The following is a 6,199-nucleotide window of genomic DNA, read 5'->3' on the forward strand; positions in this document are numbered from 1 at the left end:
TAATGTATTTAAACATATTATAATATAATTATAATGCATTCAAATACAATTTAAAAAACTATAATTCATTATACTAAAAAATTTAGCACTATTATAATAAGTTTAATACATTATAATGCAATTATAATACATTGTAACACAAATTATAACAATTAGGATACGTTATAATAGAATTATAATGAATTGATACTTATTATAATACTTTATATATCATTATTACAGTATTATAATGAATTATAATATATTATAGTAATTATAATACATTATAATACATTGTAAAACAAATTTTAACAATTAGTATAAGTTATAATATAATTATAATGAATTGATACATATTATAATACATTATATATCATAATTACACTATTATAATGAATAATAATATATTATAACATAATTATAATTCTTAAAAACCTATTATACAGTAATTATAATATATTAAAACACTGTTATAATGCAATTATAATTAAATTACTATTAAACTGTTACAAAACGCTCACAGAAACTAACTTACCACCTAAAATTTAAAGAAGTTATAGCATATAAATTGTTATAAAACACACGCTAGACAAAAAAACAATAAAATAAAAACTAGTTAACTTTTTAGAAGCTCCTTTACTAAATACATATCAAATCATACACATACTTAAAACACATACTTTTATTCTGAACATACATATTTTCTTCTAATTTTTGCTTTAATATAAAAAGGTTTTTAGCATAAATAGACAAAAAGGAACTTTGACTTTTTCACCCACATAAACTACTATATTCCAGTCTTTCTACTTACACAAAACAGAATAGTCATGCTAAAGGAAATTAAAGAAAATTTCCTTTATTTATTTCTTAACATTTTCTCCTAGTAAGTTAAGCATTCATAGCAAATAATAGTAGTTTTTATTGTACGGTCTTTTTCATGTTAATAATTTTTCAAGGAATTCTTTTGTATACAACAAAAAAACAAAAAAAATTATCAAATGTTGTATCAAAAATTGTATCTATTTAATGTTAATAGCTCCTCTGCAAGTAAGTGTTTTTACTTGTAGTTTTCTTTTTCTTTTGAACACTTTTGTGTGGAATGTTAATGAAAAATTATTTGCATGTAGAATGGCAGCAAAAAAAATAAAATAAATAAAATATTTACTTGTTAAATTGGTGCTTTCATTTTCATTTATTATTATATACTTTTTTGTAATAAAACTAAAATGTTATTCATAACATTGATACATACTTTTTATTATTAAACAAATATTTAACAAAAATTGCAATATTTGGTATTTTAGTAAAAGTTTTCACTTTTTATGATAACAAATAATTTTGGTAACAGATATTACAATTTTAGGGGAAAAAATTACTAAGAGAATAAATAATGTTACTATGACCTTAAGCAGATAAAAAAGAAACTAATGTGTAGGAGGGTTTTACTTTTTTAAGGAAAATTTTAAAGAATATTTTTCAAGAAAATGTTTAGTTGAAGTTTCTTTAATATGTATTAATATTTAGGTTGGCAAGCTGTCTCTTGATAGCCTAGTCTATAGTCTAGTCTATAGTCTAGTCTATAGTCTAGTCTATAGTCTAGTCTATAGTCTAGTCTATAGTCTAGTCTATAGTCTAGTCTATAGTCTAGTCCATAGTCTAGTCCATAGTCTAGTCTATAGTCTAGTCTATAGTCTAGTCTATAGTCTAGTCTATAGTCTAGTCTATAGTCTAGTCTATAGTCTAGTCTATAGTCTAGTCTATAGTCTAGTCTATAGTCTAGTCTATAGTCTAGTCTATAGTCTAGTCTATAGTCTAGTCTATAGTCTAGTCTATAGTCTAGTCTATAGTCTAGTCTATAGTCTAGTCTATAGTCTAGTCTATAGTCTAGTCTATAGTCTAGTCTATAGTCTAGTCTATAGTCTAGTCTATAGTCTAGTCTATAATCTAGTCTATAGTCTAGTCTATAATCTAGTCTATAGTCTAGTCTATAGTCTAGTCTATAGTCTAGTCTATAGTCTAGTCTATAGTCTAGTCTATAGTCTAGTCTATAGTCTAGTCTATAGTCTAGTCTATAGTCTAGTCTATAGTCTAGTCTATAGTCTAGTCTATAGTCTAGTCTATAGTCTAGTCTACAGTCTAGTCTATAGTCTAGTCTATAGTCTAGTCTATAGTCTATAGTCTAGTTATAGTCTATAGTCTAGTCTATAGTCTAGTCTAGCTATAGTCTAGTCTATGTCTAGTCTATAGTCTAGTCTATAGTCTAGTCTATAGTCTAGTCTATAGTCTAGTCTATAGTCTAGTCTATAGTCTAGTCTATAGTCTGTCTATAGTCTAGTCTATAGTCTAGTCTATAGTCTAGACTATCTAGACTAGTCTAGATACTATAGACTAGACTATAGACTAGACTATAGACTAGACCTATAGACTAGACTATAGACTAGACATATAGACTAGGACTATAGACTAGACTCTAGACTAGCCTAACTAGACCTAGACTATAGACTAGACTATAGACTAGTCATATAGACTAGACTATAGACTAGACTATAGGACTAGACTATAGACTAGACTATAGACTAGACTATAGACTAGACTATAGACTAGACTATAGACTAGATATAGACTAGGACTATAGACTAGACATAGACTAGACTATAGACTAGACTATAGACTAGACTATAGACTAGACTATAGACTAGACTATAGACTAGACTATAGACTAGACTATAGACTAGACTATAGACTAGACTATAGACTAGACTATAGACTAGACTATAGACTAGACTATAGACTAGACTATAGACTAGACTATAGACTAGACTATAGACTAGACTATAGACTAGACTATAGACTAGACTATAGACTAGACTATAGACTAGACTATAGACTAGACTATAGACTAGACTATAGACTAGACTATAGACTAGACTATAGACTAGACTATAGACTAGACTATAGACTAGACTATAGACTAGACTATAGACTAGACTATAGACTAGACTATAGACTAGACTATAGACTAGACTATAGACTAGACTATAGACTAGACTATAGACTAGACTATAGACTAGACTATAGACTAGACTATAGACTAGACTATAGACTAGACTATAGACTAGACTATAGACTAGACTATAGACTAGACTATAGACTAGACTATAGACTAGACTATAGACTAGACTATAGACTAGACTATAGACTAGACTATAGACTAGACTATAGACTAGACTATAGACTAGACTATAGACTAGACTATAGACTAGACTATAGACTAGACTATAGACTAGACTATAGACTAGACTATAGACTAGACTATAGACTAGACTATAGACTAGACTATAGACTAGATTATAGACTAGACTATAGACTAGACTATAGACTAGACTATAGACTAGACTATAGACTAGACTATAGACTAGACTATAGACTAGACTATAGACTAGACTATAGACTAGACTATAGACTAGACTATAGACTAGACTATAGACTAGACTATAGACTAGACTATAGACTAGACTATAGACTAGACTATAGACTAGACTACAGACTAGACTATAGACTAGACTATAGACTAGACTATAGACTAGACTATAGACTAGACTATAGACTAGACCATAGACTAGACTATAGACTAGACTATAGACTAGACTATAGACTAGACTATAGACTAGACTATAGACTGGACTATAGACTAGACTATAGACTAGACTATAGACTGGACTATAGACTAGACTATAGACTAGACTATAGACTATAGTCTAGACTTGAGTAAAGACGGGTCTGGACTAGAGAGTTTTTCGGTATTTTATTGTAAAAACGTCATAAAGCCCCTAGGGTCGGTTTTTTGGTTAAATTTTTATATATATTTAGTTTATTAACCTCTTTAACTTTTGCTCAATATTTGCAAAAATAGGCATTCATTTATGGGTATGATTGGTTAGTTCTGGTTGCGGTTTTTTTTTTTTTTTTTTTTTGAACTTAAGTTTTCGACTTTTATTAATAATGACTGGTGTTTATGGGCCTTTTTCGCGTGCGTAGCAAAAAGATCTCAATCAATCACTTAGACTGATTGACACATTAATCTATGTATAAAATATAGGTTTTCTTTTTGTTTTGGGTTGTGTTCTTTAACTGGTCCTGCATAAAAAATGAGTTGCTTTTAACTTTCTACGAAACATGAATTAATCTTTTGCGCAAGTAATTAATAAAATGGGGTGTAAGAGAGAGAATAAAGTTTTAAGAAGAATACAAAAAAAAATTTGCATAATCGAATAGGGCGAGAGATGGTAGCTGTAGAAAGAAAGTTAAGAAGTGAGTTACATTTCAGCAAGAAACTGCATGGACTATAGGTTCAGATTTGCTTCAGTCTTGACTATAGTTTATTGTATGTTCAGACTATAAACTATACTATGTTCACACTAAAAGTTATAATATGTTCACACGATGAACCATTGTGTACTCACACTATAAACTATAGCTTGTTCAGACTATAGTGAGCCTAGACTATAGTTTATTAAGACAAGAGACTACAGTTTGTTGAGACTATAGTCTGCCTTAACGATTACCAGTTCAGACTAAACACTTATAGAATATATATGTATGTATATGTATATCAAATGAAACTTATTACGAAGGTGTGTTAAACCATAATCTTTTCCCCTCTTCCATTTTACGCTAAAAATAACAAATTTCTTTTTTACATGATTTCGTTAATAAAATGACACCAAATCTCATAAATATTACACACCATTTTACCAAATTTAATGTTTTTCGATATACATATTTTTTTTTTTTTTTGCTCCTCCAACTTGTGGTTGTTGTATTTAATCATTATGCGTTTAACGCGCTTTCATTAAAGAACATTAAATTAAATGATAAGCAATTCTTTTGCTAGAATAAAGGTTCTTACGAATTGCCTTGGATAAACTGCCTTTCAGCAGTAGCAGTAGCAGTAGCAGCAGCAAATTGCCAGGAAAAGGAAAAGTAGTAAGAAGAAAAAACGCAGACAGTTGGGCTGAAAATAAAAACCCCCAGAGCTGTAAGCTGTAGCAAATAGCAAAAGAAAGACACATTAACTAATAATGTGGCTTTAACTCAGTGTTGATTAGTTTTAAGGATAACAAATGCGGCCTTAACATAATGTTGCTGTTGTAGCCTGCCACAGCAACATTTTTGTTGTTGGCTGTTACAGATGATGATGCTCTAAGGATAATAATGATGATAAAGACTGATACTTTTCTGTTCTTTTATTTTAAACAACAATGGCAAAGTTAATACAAGGACACTCTGCCATATAAAGCTTTACTGAAGGTATTCATCAGTATGTTACAACAAAAGAAAAAAGAGATTTTATAAAAAAACAACATTTTGAAAAAAGCAAAAAAAAAAAAGATTCGACATATTTTGTATTAAATAAGAAACGTGCTTGGCATTTTTGATAACATTTATTTTGTCTTTTGGTTCTTAACAAAACTTGCTAGAAGTGTTGTGCACAAACAACTTAACACTGTAAAAATTAAATTTTTAGTATTTTTGTTTTGAAAGTTTGTAACCAATGTTAGAAGACATTGTATGACCAAAAATTTTACCATTAAAACTTGTTTTTTTTTTGTCTTTTTCTTATTTTTTTCTTGGTTTATTTCATTAAGACAAAAAGTTACTTTAACTTTTTTTATCTGGTTTATGGCAAACTTTAAATACTGTTGATGTTTAAAGCAGTTAAGACAAAAGGCCAAAAAAGAAATTAAGAACTATGGCCAAAGAAGTAAGAGTTAAAAGAAGTTGTGTATTTTTGCTGAATTGACTCAGCTCTAACCACAGAGTTTTTTATTCCAAAAGAAATTTAAACTATAAAAAAGAAAATAAATAAATTCGGAAAGTTTTAAGGGATTAAGTAAGTAATACTAATGTTGGGCTATTTAAGTCTTTAAATATTTTGTAGTTGATGTAGAATCTAATCTAAAGTCTTAGTGAGTTATAGTCTATGGTCTGCGCAGACTATAACTATAGTCTTAGCAAATTGTAGTCGATTGTAAGAGTAAACTGTCGTCCATTGAAACTATAGTCAGAGCAAACTACACTCTAAGTATAGGCTGAACTTTCTATAGTGTGTGTGTGTGTGTGTGTGATAGAGAGTGAGATAAATAGAGCATTCAATAGTTTGAACAATCTTTCCAAACTATAGACAGTCTGAGCCGATTGTAGTCAGTCTGAGCGGACA

The sequence above is a fragment of the Lucilia sericata genome, unplaced genomic scaffold (genome assembly GCF_015586225.1).
Source record: "Lucilia sericata isolate MDLA Ls3-8-SP2 unplaced genomic scaffold, ASM1558622v1 Contig000699F_arrow, whole genome shotgun sequence".
Lineage (NCBI taxonomy): Eukaryota > Metazoa > Arthropoda > Insecta > Diptera > Calliphoridae > Lucilia > Lucilia sericata.